Raw genomic sequence first — 14,669 nt, 5'->3', positions numbered from 1 at the left:
ATATACTTCTAATAGCTCTCTTGAAACACAGGCAGTTTCCACACATCTGCAGTTTGAGAACTAACCTAGTTTGAGCAGGACTAGATTATGATGATACACAGAAAAATAGACAATTCTGACATTTTTTTCCCTAAGCAATACTAGATAGTTTTGCATGTACCTTAAGGCCCATGCTCTTCATTTTGCCAATTTGAATCAGATTTCCTATTAGCTGGAAGCTGAAGAGGTGATTAGTTGGCCCTGGCTCTAAAGCTGTTCGTGATACTTGGTATTTTCAGCATGCATTCTCTGCTTGGTCTGTGGAGAGTATATGCACATATAGTCCCAAAATCACTTTTCAGAGCCCTGCAGTTGATTGACTGTGAAAGAGGAATGTACTCACACACACTCATTGATTCCTCATAATGGGACATTTTTTTGAGTAAGAAACTGCTGAAACAGTTGTGTAATAAATAATTAAAAGATCCATCTTGATATTCTACTAAATCTTGTTTATATACTTACTCAACAAAATGTAAAAAATACATGACATTGCCTCACAGCAGTTTACAAAAAGAGATCAGTTCTTGTCTGTGCTTCACAGAAAAGTGGAGAAGCAGTGCAGAAGGAAGGGAAGTATGTTACTTACACATAAAGTACTTCTCTTCTACCAATTATACATGCACTTGCTGTCTCTCTCTATGCCAGTATGAAAACTAAGCCCTTTGAATAAACGTCTTTGAAGTCAGTGTCAGTTAGTGTTTGAAGTTAATGAGTAAAACCAGCTGATTGTTTGCAATTGAGGGATAGGAGGGACACAGTCCTCCTTCTAACAGGGTACACATTCACAGCTGAGTAGTAAAACTCCTGTTTTAGGAAGTAACAGAGGTCAGAGACAGAGAGAGGAAGGACTCACTATGAAATGAGAGTGAAGGAATGTAGACTGTATTCTGTAGTTTGTAGACTGTAGTAAATCAAATACCTCAGATAAATAAGAAGTAAACAATGACTAATACAATACAAAACTTTTATTTCTAACAATGAGCTAAGGTTGAAACAGAAAAGAAATCATTCATTCATAAAGAGGATGCTATCAAATCACTTTAATTTCAGCCAGTGTTTGTGAAACAAGTGACAAAGAATCCTGAGGGCTGCATCCAAGGAGCATCTAAAGTCTGCAGCTACTAAACTGATGGCAAAAAAAATGTGTTAGCTGTGCCTTAGTCATTGCTTAAGGGAATCTGGTCAATGAAAGGATGCTACTAAAATTCTATGTAGAAATCTGCACTTCTTGCAGTGGAAATGACCTTTAACATACATTTTCTGTCTAGGAGACATGCTTGATTTAATAGAGGCACATTGTAGCAACAAGAAATCTCATCATTAGAAATAGATGTTTGGGTTGTATTTGGTATAATAACTGTGGTTTGTTTGCAAAGCAAATCTGCAAACAAAGCATGCGCTCAGGAACTCTAATGAGGATGGTAGCCTTTTGGTTTAGGTACTGTAAAAGCACATACTGAGTCATCCATTCAGAGAACAGAATCTATATCAAGTAAATCTGATTCTTTTTTTTCCTTTTGTTTTAGGCCAAAGATTTTCTCTGCTATGTAGAATTTGCTTCAGTTTCAAAGTTGTTATTCCATACCCAGAGAAAATCAGAACAAGAACAGTAACAGGTGATCTTGGTATAGTGTTAACTCTTGTGTAAACAAGCTTTGGTCAATGGAGTTACAGAAACAATTGTATTGGATCTAAGTCTATCTAATTGCATAATTTGTGCTCAGTATCAGAGATTATGATTGTCCTTCATATATTAAAAAAATCTGCAGTGATCACACCTACGTGCTTCATCTCAGTTAATGATTTCCGTATCTCCTCTCATTCAATTTTTGCTGCATCCCAATTTGTGTAATAGTCAAGAGACTCAGATCTCATAGTTTTAAATACAAAATATTGTTATGGGCAAAAAGAAAACATGCCTTATAGAGAAAGACAAATATTTATTGTCAATAATAACAACAGTTAAAATCATTATGCACACAGGTTTATGTATACCCTTTTCTTTGATATTATTGCAAAGCCATGTTACCTTTTCTCTGATATTATTGCAAAGCCATGTTACCTCTTAATTTACTATGCATTTTACATGTACCTTGGAAACTTGTTCTTTGCACCTTTTTTTTTTTTTTTTTTTTTTTTTTACTGCTGAATCCAGTTTTGCTCAGGTCCCAGGTTTGCATTTCTTTAATTGACCACTTGTGAGCTATTTATAGTCCCAGGGTTGCCAGTGCCAACCTGTGCCCTTGTTTTTTATCATCCCATGTTTATAGTTCTCTGCAGTACGCAGAGAAACATATCTGTCTGGATATATAATGAAGGCTGAGGTACTTTCTCTGCAATCAGGTCACTTGAAGGAGCAATTAGTAGATGAAAATATGACAACATATTTTACAGTCTCTCAGGACATCATGGAAAGTTGCACTACAGCTTAAATACTGTCATAGTTATACTATGACATAGTTATACTGCTGGTATACTATGCATAGTTATACTATGACATAGTTATACTGCTGGTATAATGTTTAGAGTGACCTTTCTTTGTTGTTTAATAAAAAGCAACTATAACTTCATAAAAAACAACATTAGCATGCACATAATAATAAGCAGTATAATGACTCTTTAGCTACATAAGCTACATTAACATCTTGCAAGAAGATACAATTTATATTAAAATGTCACGGCTGCTCCAAAAAACAATGTCATTACCACAAAAGCCAGACACAAGGAAACAGAAACATATTGTCTTTTGTCTTTGTAGTATTGCATAGTGACATACATGGAACAGGAGTTTTTTACAGAATGTGTTGGATGGTGACAGAAGAGTATATATGCAAATCCTACGTATTTTCACTTGAATTTAAGATACTTGTTTTCATACACAGTGCTTTTTGCACATTGATTTGTAACTTTATCTTTGAGGAATACCGAGTGTCTTCTCACTAGAGATTAAAAAAAAGCCTGATTGATATGGGTGAGCTGAGTATTTATATATTTATGTGACTGATACAAGTAATCTTATGCATGGGACTAAATGCATTTGAAACTAAACTAGATCTTTATTAAGGGAAGAGTTTACAGAGATGGCACAACTTTACCTAATTATTTAACCTTTTTATACAGATTTACTTTCTGTTGCCTCCATTTCTGTCTTTCATTCCAGTCTTCTCTATTCAAACTGCACGCTATAGAACTGAGGGGGAAAAAAAAAAAAAAAACCACCTTTGTATTTTTTCACTGACTGCTGGAACAGTAAGTCCTGTGGCTTTAATCCTCCTCATTCTTGCTCATTATAAATCTTAGCAGCAAATTATTGCAAGTTCTGTGGGCTTGTAGTGGTATTCAGGTGTCAAAATATCCAGTAACAGCGTGGTCAAGTGCACTGTATCCAGTAACTAAACAGACTTTCCTTGGGAGCTCCTTTGGCCTGCATTTGAGAATTACCAAGAAAAGGAAGAATAGAAAAATATTTTTTTCCTGGATGACAAAAGTGCCTGTTTCACTGTTACATGACACCTGGTTTCAGAGCTAATTAAGGCTGACCAGTTGAGCAACCTTTCATCTTCAAGTAAAAAATTACAACAGACTCACAGCTGTTCTGACATTCATTTGCTAAAGTTTGGGACAAAAGACCATCTGTTGCCACTAGCATTTGTCATAATAAGCTATAATAATACTTGTTATAGGTGTTATAATAAAGAAGAATATTTTATTCTTGTTCTCAGTTTCTGAACCTACATTACTATGTGAAAAGACAGAGCACCTTAGAACATGAGAAGTCAATTGCTTTTAACAGGGTTAGCAGTTGCTGATCAACTGACTGGATTATCTAAATCCTAGCAGGACAGCCAGTAGCAAGAGAGAAACTAGATGTTTTTAAATTTCTTTAGAGAGAACCTGAACCCCATACACTCCTTGGGCTTACTTCCTCCTGTCTTTTTGTACTACTTAGCCTACAACACTTTTAGGGAAAGAGGCCATCTTGCTATCAAGTCAGCAGTTCTTCAAGGTGAAATTATCACTAAGCAGATGGAAATTCAACCCTTCTGACAGAGGGCACAGGGTTTGATTATTCAAGATGATGGGCTTGAAAGAGCTGTCATAAATGGGACAGAAGGCATTAAAAAATGAAAATAAAGAGGAATTATCCTTGAATCCACATTGCTGTAGATTGGAAGAAAGTGATGGCATTTTGGAGAAAAATGGTGATCAACAAAAGGAAAGGGACAACAGGAAAGGCAGGAAAAAAAATTTGGAAAGAAGATTAATCTTTTTCATACATGTGAGGCAAATTTTGATGGACAAAATGGTATCAGTTGTTTTGAGACTGCAAATAGAACCATCTTTCATCAGAAATGACCAGATATAATAACAATAATTGTCATTTCTTCTTTTCCCACAGATGGCCTCTGTTCATTTCATGTTCATAGCTCACCTTATTTAGTACAGGGACCAAATCTACTCCTATATGTGACCACTTGTCTGCAATAAAGTGGCATAGTTGTACTTTAATGCATCTCTTCTGGACTAATATACACGTTTCTTACTTCTAAAAGCTTATTCATCATTACTTACCTCATAAAAATCTGTCTATTCACATATTGTTAAATATGAAAATTCCCTCTTCCTTTATTTAACTGAGTTGTTATTTAGCTGTGTTTATTTAGCGGCTTTGCTGACACACCTTATTGTTACGCCTGTTTTCTTTATGCTGAAATCTCATAGTATGGTTCCACATAGTTATTCCTCATTGGCAATTCTTATTTAAGAAGTCCACTTCTACCTCTAGCTTGTTGCTGCCCACTCAACTGTTTTGACTTGATCATTTGTAGGGTGGATTAGATGAACAGAAAAACAGAATAGACTAGACTAGACCAGAATAGCGTACCATAGAACAGAACAGAATAGAATATTTCAGTTGGAACGAATCTACAACGATCATCTAGTCCAACTGCCTGACCAATTCAGGGCTGACCAAAAGTTAAAGCATATTATTAAGGGCATTGTCCAAATGCCTCTTAAACACTGACAGACTTGGGGCATTGACCATCTCTCTAGGAAGCCTCTTCCAGTGTTTGACCACTCTCTCAGTAAAGAAATGTTTCCTAATATCAAGTCTGAACCTCCCTCAACACGTCTTTGAGCCATTCCCATGAGTCCTGTCACTGGATACCAGGGAGAAGTGATCAGCACCTCCCTCTCTCCGCTTCCCCTCCTCAGGAAGCTGTAGAGAGCAATGATGATTCTACAAATACATTTCCTTGTGAAGTGGCTCTATGGCTGGAAACTTGCATTTTATGCTAACCTACACGCTGAAAGGTGTTTCTGAGTTACCATGAGACTGATGCACACAGTTCACAAGAGATCCTGACTTGTGACTAAATGCAGTGGCAAGCAACTGTTTTGAGTGATAATGGGTCCAGAGATAGAGATGAGAGAAGCTTGTTTTCATGGGCACTGTCACACTGTTATTTTTGCAAATTGAGCATAATTTCATCATAGAATAGCTAACAAAAGATTTCTGTAGAGAATCATTACTATCCCAGCTGTGTGGCAGAACAGCATGCCATGTCAGCTTGACACCAGCTTATACGGGAATCTCATTTATATCCTAAAAGTGGCCTTGCTGCCTGTCACAGATTGCATGACTTTCATAAACCAATACTTATATACTGGAGGTAGAAAATTCATTTTCCACATACAAAATTGCAGAAGGGTTTGAGGAGTTCCAGCGTTGTTCAAAATCTCATATTCTATCCACTGCCTTCATAGTGGTAATTGGTGGGCTAGAAACCCTCCTATAATATTGTATGAGTGGTTTTAGCCACAGTTACCTTTAATCCCCCTCCTCTCCCCCTGCAGAAAAATAAAGTCTCAGTGAATGGTGGTAGGGACAAGCCTATAGTGTAAACTGCAGCCTCATTCACTGTAACAGATACTTCTACACTGTCTAGAGAGAAAAGTCACGGGTGTATTAATTTAATTACTGGTCAGTCATTTGGCATTGATTCAGTCAGCAATAGCATTGTCCTTTCCAGGAACTATTTCAGAATGGTTTTAAAGCCATCGTTACAGCTGCCCCAGGTCCAGGTACCAAGAATCAAATTCAAGATGAAGAAAGTGGAAACTTGCATAGAGGAGAAAATTTGTATGACAGGAGTTGATGAATTTATTACTTTTGCAAAAAATTGAGGGTGGCAGGGCATAGTGGGCAAGAAAATACAGAGTTAATATTAATGATGTTAGTTACCTCAGTTTAAATAGAATTCTTATCAATATATTTTAAAACAAGTTTCTGTTTTCCTATGAAAAAGTCATAAAAAAGCCATATTATGAATGAATATTACCTCAAACCTGAAAGAAACAGCCCAGTGTCATACCATGAAAGCACCAGTCTGGTTGGCTGCAACGCAACATGACATTATTCCAGATACTTCATCAGTAACAACCCTCTCCACATGGACACTCAAGAAAGATTAGGCGTTTTAGGGGCACAGCACCACATTGGGGCCAGAGGAGATAGGAAGCTAAATTCTAGGCAGTGTGGAAATGACCTGTCCTTCCTAGACAGAGCTAATGATGAGTTGTATATGTTGTCTCTTTTATTGTTTCAGTGCCAGCTAGCACTGAGTGCTTCTGTTCCTTTCTGTTTCTGTTTCTTTTTCATTTAGGAGCATCAGTGTATCTTGGGAGTTAATCCCTTCAAGATTTCTGCAGGATGCTATAAGGGAGTTCTCTCCAAGGTCAATGTTTTCTCACCACCTATAGCCTAGACATGCCTTCCAACAAGCGTTTCTCTTGAGTTCATGCAGACTCCTTTTTCTCTAGAAGTTACTTCTGTGCACTTTTGCCTTTTTCTGTTCAGGTATTAGGTTATGATATAGATCTCCTAAGCCTTTGAATAAACCTTGAAACAATCAGTCATAAAGCCCCCATTCACCCTACAAGGAAAAATCGTCTGTAGTTTTCTTCAAAATTTGCATCACTTTCTATTTTCTATTGCTGACATTTTTACATTTAATGGAGGGTATTTAAGGACCTTCTAGATTAAGCAAAACTTCTCAGGCTGATATTAGGCTGAAGTTTATCCGTAATTTTGCTGTCTGGATGCAAAGAATGCTCCCCCCCCCTTTTTTTTTCCTGAAAGAGTGTAAAGATATTTTGTAAGACACAAGCTATTAAGACAAAAGTAAAAGCAAGAGGTTTTGTCTTTTGTGTCACCATACAGCATAGGTTACCTTATTAACAGGATAACGCAACAGTTTCTGGCCAAGCCACCCAGAAGCAGTCTATGTCTAGCAATATCCAGTATCTTGTCAGATACTCCAGCTGTTCCTCCCTTTACTGGAGTCCTGAGAATATTGAAGCTAAAAAATGTTACATCCCTTATGTTAAGTCCTTATTTTACACCTTCTTTTCCACTTCAATTTTTAATAGAGCTGCATCCCATCCTGGTTTTTACTGAATATGCAAAATTCCTGTAAAAATGCTGCAAGGACATAGCAAATAATAGTCCTTAGATATCACTAAATTCTGCCTTATGGTCATTGTTTGTGCACTTACTACACTGGTAAATTATTCAAAGAAAATAAGCTTGCAAGTACATGTGTGAGGCGAGAAAGCTGCTGAACTTCTCTTTGTCACTGTGTTGTTGAAATCTAGTTTGTTCTTGAGGTGGGAACTGAAGCAGATTAACCACCATACAAGAGTAAATTGTCAGGAGATGTAGTCATACCTGGCCTTAGAAGCTATGATGAAGACATAAACAGGGTTTTTATTCCTAAAATAAAACATGCACTAGATGGAATTGTTTTATATATACTGCATGGGTGAAAAGCATGCTTGGGGTTATTATGGAAATGGAAAGTTGAACAAAGTGTGTTTGAATATCTGAATGTTGACATGACACAGTGAAATTTTTTTTAAACTTTGGGGCCTTTTAAACTCAAAAACAATGACTGAATGAAAAGTCTTGTTATGACCTTGTGCAGATTTTAGAAATCATTTTAGAAAATGCTTTACATAAGTACATAATTAACTTAATGAATCAAATTTACTGTTCCTTCTCAGAGGGACGCTGAAAATTCACCTCTAAATAAGTGAAGTGTTTTAAATGCTGTTCTGTTTATAGTTTCTTTATGGATTTAAGGCCAATGAATGAGGCACCGTGACACAAAGTAGCCATTTGACTAACTGCCAATATTTGAGGCTGGAAATGTACAATAATTTTATTAGGTAAAAAATACATTTAAAAGATGAGAAGCAGCCTTAAAATTGAATACATTTAAAGGCAGAAAATGTTCTTTTTTGTAATCTAATGCAAACTGGTGCTTCCTAGTCTTGAAAATGTAATAGGTTTGTTTCAGGTGGGTTTATTTCTCAATGATAGCTGTTAGCAGTAACCTAGAAATTGTCCTTAAGAATTCAGCTTGTCTGTTTCTGAATAACCTATGGCGGTCTGAAGACAAAGTGCAGCTCTGGGGATATGTCCTTTCACAATATGTCATTTTCTGTAAATTTTGACAGCTTGCTAGGCAAAAATCAGAAAAGAAAAAACATGGGACTTCAAAGGAAATGATTGGGGGTTTCAGATGTGTATCGTTTACATAACCAGATTTTCTTTTAAAGGTTTTACATAGAATGTATACTCTGCTTTCAGTAAAGGGAGCTTTTGTCCAGAATATCACAAAAAAAGCTATGTTAACTATAGATAGTCAAAATCTTAATTAAAAAAAAAAATAAATCATTGGAGTCAAACATTTTTGAGAGCAAAGGCTGATTTCAGTGAATTTAATGCTTTTACAAAAATTAGAAAAGTTCTGGAATTGTTAAACTATTTTCTTTAAATATTTTAAACTCCTTTTAAAATATTCTAATAATTATACAATAAAAACCTGGTTTAGTTTCGTCAAAACTTTTTGTTTGATTGCAATTGAAAATATTATGAGGACAATAAAACTAAATTAAGGCTGAAGGAGAAACAGCAATTTTAAAAAACTCAGAATTTGAAATAGCTGGTCAGTCAGTTCTGATTTTAATAACAACTTAGCTAGCTATAAGATGTATAAGATAAGCAATCTTACGGTGACACTGATTTCACCATCTTATCCTTTAAACGAGATCCATCAAGTTTTTGTTTGTTCGGTTTGTTTGCTTGTTTTTATCAAATTTTAGGCTTATTTTCACTGCATTTCAGATCTATTTCCCCCAGATTTACTCTTAATTCTATTTCCTGGGTTTCTATCTGTTGTCTGCCACATCTGCTTAGCAGCAAAATTCCTCCTATAAGATGCTTTTAAATGCTTTTTATTAGATAGTCTTGTGTGTGGGAATATATATGTACTGCAATGTGTATGTACTGAATATATATACATGTGTACTGCAGCATGATTCAACAACCCTGTGCCCCCTGTAGAGTCATCAGCTCAGGTATTTTTTTTGAAAGATAAGAGGTTTATAGGCAAAAATGGGTAAGTAAGTACTTTAGAGCCAAATCTCCTTCTCAAAAGCCACTCAAACACTTGATTTTTCCTTTTCTTTTTTTTTTTTATTCAGTGTCAACACTGGTTGAAACTCGTATTTATTCAAAAGCAGAAAATATGTTATAATGTGGATGAAATTTTGTAAAAGTACCAATCGCTTTAAATATTCATTTTTTCTCATCAATAGATCTAGAAAGTAATTTTCAGAACTGCTAATTTAGATTGTTTCTATACATGCCAGTCTTAGCATTTTTGCATTTTACTGTGCACAGTGAGCAGGTAAGAGCAGTACTCTGCACTTTCAAATATCTTACTTCTTCTTAATGTGTTTTTTTTCTTCTGTACTGTAATAACATTTAACAGCAATTAATTTTAAATGAATCTCAAAATCCCCAGGCTTAAAATGAATCTCTAGAATACAAATTAGTAACTTTTTGACTTCTTTTTTAAACAAAAAGGTCAGTTGTTTTGTTCTAATTCCCCTCATAGAGTTGGAGACATGCATATAACAGTGGGTAACTTCACAGCACAAGAGCAGCAGCACAACGTGACATTACAAGGTAGCTTGTTGTTTCAATTCATTTCATAGCTTTCATTTCAATAAGAGCCAGCTGTTTGATTATTCATGTTCTTCAAATTCAGAAGCCAGGAGGCATTGTATCCTGAGGGTTTAGCACTACCAGGAGAGTACTTACAGAGAGCTGGATATTTACTGAGAATGATACCACAGCAAGTATTGCCCAGCTTTGATAAAGCATAAAGAGAAGGAGTTAATAACGGACTTTAAATCCTGATATGTGAAGCAGAAAATGGAATTTGGAGATACAATGGAAGTGCCAATGCATTTAAAGTTTCAGTCATCTAAGGAAGACAATACTAAAAATTGATGTGAATTAATGAATACTCCATTTTCTTCATGATATTAAAAATTTTGGCTTACAAGATGCTGAAGGTCAGGTCTGTTATTTATCACCTCCATAATCTTAATATTTTTCACCTATGTGGGACATTTAATTAACTCTCAAGTACTTCATTATCTAATTCAATCTCATGGCATACCTATGATTTGCACAAATAATCTTATTTTGAAGAAGATGAGTGATCTAAGGAAGGACATAGCTTGAGGTAAGAAAACACATGAGAGATAATCAGAAGAAATGTGAGAGGCCACAGAAATAAGAGTTATATTTCATAATACGCTTAGTGAATATATTATGTTTTTTAATATATTCCTCTGCTCCATCCATTGCATCCCATCTTATGGTGAGAAGTTATATAGAAACTGTAAATAAATGAACAGAAAGAAAAAAAAAGGAAAAAAAAGATACTTATCCTAATTATGTATTATATTCCCAAATATTAACACTTATATTAGATATATAGTACGCATTATATGCCTAACCACACACATCTACAGACAAAATAGGCTATTTACCAGAGATAAAAATGCCTTAAAAATGAAAACAAAATGGAAAAAAAGAGCATCACTAATTTCAAACTGAAAAGAAATAACCTTACTTGCCAAAGGGAATGAGTATGTAAGTAAATCTGAGCTACACATGTAAATGGATGTGCATGTACGCACAAACAGCTCTCTCTAATCTCTTCATAAATAGGCACAATAATCTCAATAACAGTAAAACAAGGTTGAATGATCCTACCCTGCTTTGTGGAGCATTTTGGCACCTACTTGGTGAAGAATGTTACTGAATCACGAGGTTTCATTGGGTCCAAATTAATAGTAGCTACTGAATGCAATTGCTCCATGTCTTCCTCCCCAAAACAGTGTCTGAATCATACTTGGTAGGAAAATGTGTATTTATATGAATATGTTATAGCAAGTCGCCTCACAACTAACCTATATGCTACAGAAGAACAAAAAAAAGTTATTGAAATGTAGGAACAGTAGTGGTAAACATAAGAAATATGTCAAAAACAGCTGTTATGATATTCTAAAAAATCCAATTTAAAACTGTTAACATGATTCATGAAATTCTGAATCGGAGAAAGTCCAATATAAGGGTCAAGATGAGTTTTTTATGTGCCCAAAATTAGAAACTCAAAACCTCAAAATCACTTTTACATACAACACAAAATAAGTTCTGCAGTAAAATTCCACTAGTCAGAACTGGATTATTAAACTGGATTTTTCCACCTTCCTTTTCATCTTTTGACTCAGGATTATTTTATTTCAGCACAGTAACATTGTCAAATGAAAGTGAAATTGAACCAGTTTAAGAACATATTGAAAAAGTATAGCGAAGTATGTTGTTTGGCTAGGTAAATTAAATAATAGGATATCTGGTCCCAAACAAACTGATTTTTTCCTCTTGTCTTTGGTAAGCTCCATAATCAAGCCTTAACTGCTATGGCTGGCTGCCAGATGCCCACCCAGACACTCGCTCACTCTCCCGCCTCACCAGAAAATAGGGGGAGAAAATGAGATGGAAAAATTTGTGGTTCTAGAGACAGGGAGATTACTTACTAATTACCATCACAGGCAAAATATACTTGACTTTGGAAAAATTAATTTATTTTATTGCCAAGTAAAAATAGGTTTAGATAGTGAGAAAAAAAAAACAAAACAAAAGTAAAACTACCTTCCTCCCACCCTCCTTCCTTCTTCCCAGACTCAACTTCACTCCTTCATTCCAACTCCTCTATGTCTTTGCCCCAGAGCAGCACAGGGGTGTATGGGGAATGGGGAGTTATGGTCAGTCCATATAAATTGCTCTCTGCCGCTCCTTCCTCCTCACACTTTTCCTCTGCTCCAGCATAGGTCTTCTCCACAGGCTGCAGTCCTTCAGGATAAATCTGCTCCATCAAGGCTCCTCTCCACAGGCTGCAGTTCTTCAAAAACTGCTGCAACATGGGTCCTCTCCATGGGTTACAGTCCTTCAAGAACTGACTGCTCCAGCGTGGACCCCCCACAGTCGGCAGCTCCTGCCAGGAGCCTGCTCCAGCATTGGTCCTCCACAAGCTCTAGTTTCCTTCAGGGCACAACCACCTGTTCTGGTGTGGGGTCCTCCACCGGCTACATGGTTAATATCTGCTCTGGCATGGTCCTCCATTGGCTGCAGCAGGACAACCTGCTCCACCGTGGTCTTCTCCACAGCCTGCAGGGGAATCTCAGGTCTGGCACCTGAAGTACCTCTTCCCCCTCCTTCTTCTCTGACCTTGGTGTCTGCAGAGTTGTTTCTTACACTTCTTTTTCCTCACTCCTCTCTTACATGCTCCACTACACAGTATTTTTACCCCTTAAATATGTTTTCGCAGAGGTGCCACCAGCTTGGCTGATGGGCTCAGCTGTGTCCTGTGGTGTGGCTGTTGTGGAGCTGTCTGGAACTGGCTGTGCCTGGGATGGGGCAGCCCCTGGTCTCTTCTCGGAGCCGTACCCATGCGGTCCCCTTCCTACCAAAATCTTTCCACCTACACCCAATACAGTCACAGAATCACAGAATCACTAAAGGTGGAAAAGACCTGTAAGATCGTCAAGTCCAACCGTCAACTAACACCACCATGCCCATTAGACCGTGTCCCACAATGCCTCATCCACATGTTCCTTGAACACCACCAGGGAGGATGACTCCACCACCTCCCTGGGCAGCCTGTTCCAGTGCTTCACCATTCTCTCAGTAAAGACATTTTTCCTCATATCCAGCCTGAACCTCCCCTGGTGCAACTTGAGACCATTTCCTCTTGTCCTGTCACTCTTCACTTGGGAGAAGAGACCAACACCCACCTCTCTGCAACCCCCTTTCAGGTAATTGTAGAGAGCGATAAGGTCTCCCCTCAGCCTCCTCTTCTCCAGACTGAACAACCCCACTTCCCTCAGCCGCTCCTCATAAGACTTGTGCTCCAGACCCCTCACCAGCTTCGTCGCCCTTCTCTGGACGCGCTCCAGCACCTCAATGTCCTTCTTGTAGTGAGGGGCCCAAAACTGAACACAGGATTCGAGGTGCGGCCTCACCAGCGCCGAGTACAGGGGCACGATCACCTCCCTGCTCCTGCTGGCCACACTATTTCTGATACAGGCCAGGATGCCGTTGGCCTTCTTGGCCACCTGGGCACACTGCTGGCTCATATTCAGCCGGCTGTCAATCAACAGCCCCAGGTCATTTTCTGTGGGGCAGCTTTCCAGCCACTCGTCCCCAAGCCTGTAGCGTTGCATGGGGTTGTTGTGACCCAAGTGCAGGACCCGGCACTTGGCCTTGTTGAACCTCATATAATTAGCCTCAGCCCATCGATCCAGCCTGTCCAGATCCCTCCGCAATAGCCTATACATTGTAATTTTAGCCAAGCAAAATGCTAAGAAAAATTAATAAATCACAAAATGACCTGGCAAAATTGCGCTGTGCATGAACATCCAGATGGAATGATTTCATGATTTCACTCCCTAAAACTTACTACCTTTCATCAGGAAAGAAGAAAAAAATCACCGTCTTTTTAGCGCTTCTCAATGTTACAACTGAGACTGAATTTTCAGTTTCTTGTCTGTGTGCATTTTCCAGGTATAGTATGCATTTACATATATGGAATAGCTCTTGAAAATTTGTAACTAACTAACACATTGCGGCAGGTGCACCCGCTCTAACAAGCGACCGGGAGCATTAGGACCGCAGCGTCCTTACTTTTCGCGCCGTTACCTTCGGGCCTTTACAGTGGCTCCTGCCGTCTGTCAGGTGTACACTTCTGTCGAGGGTCAGGAAAGGGAAGGCCCTTCGGTCGACAGACAAGGCCCTCAGCCAATGAAACGCCTCAGTCGAGAGAAGTTTCTAGACTGCTGACCATATATGACCACAGCTCAGATTTGCCTAGGGTATAAGTAGAGCCCTGCTGGAGGCTGAATTGGGTTAGTCTTTCTTGGAGCACTGGGTCTGCCTTCGGTGATTGTGCCTGCGCCCAAGGAAACTCCCTGAGGTTGAGCGCCCTTACCTTATAGGTGAGTGATAGTGTGCATTTTGAATCCTCATTTCTAAAGCTGGATGTGTGGTATCAATTCCTTGTACATCATCCTGAACCTGTGATTTAGTGATGTTGTTTGAGTGTTGAATGATTTTTTATAAGCCTTATTTCTAGTTTTTTTGCTAAACAATTATGGTTTCAATGAAGATCATTTTTGGAGTTTATCACCTACCTAATTTGATT

This window comes from Gavia stellata, chromosome 1 (assembly GCF_030936135.1).
Source record: "Gavia stellata isolate bGavSte3 chromosome 1, bGavSte3.hap2, whole genome shotgun sequence".
Classification (NCBI taxonomy): Eukaryota; Metazoa; Chordata; class Aves; order Gaviiformes; family Gaviidae; genus Gavia; species Gavia stellata.
Note: the sequence above shows the minus strand (reverse complement) of the source record.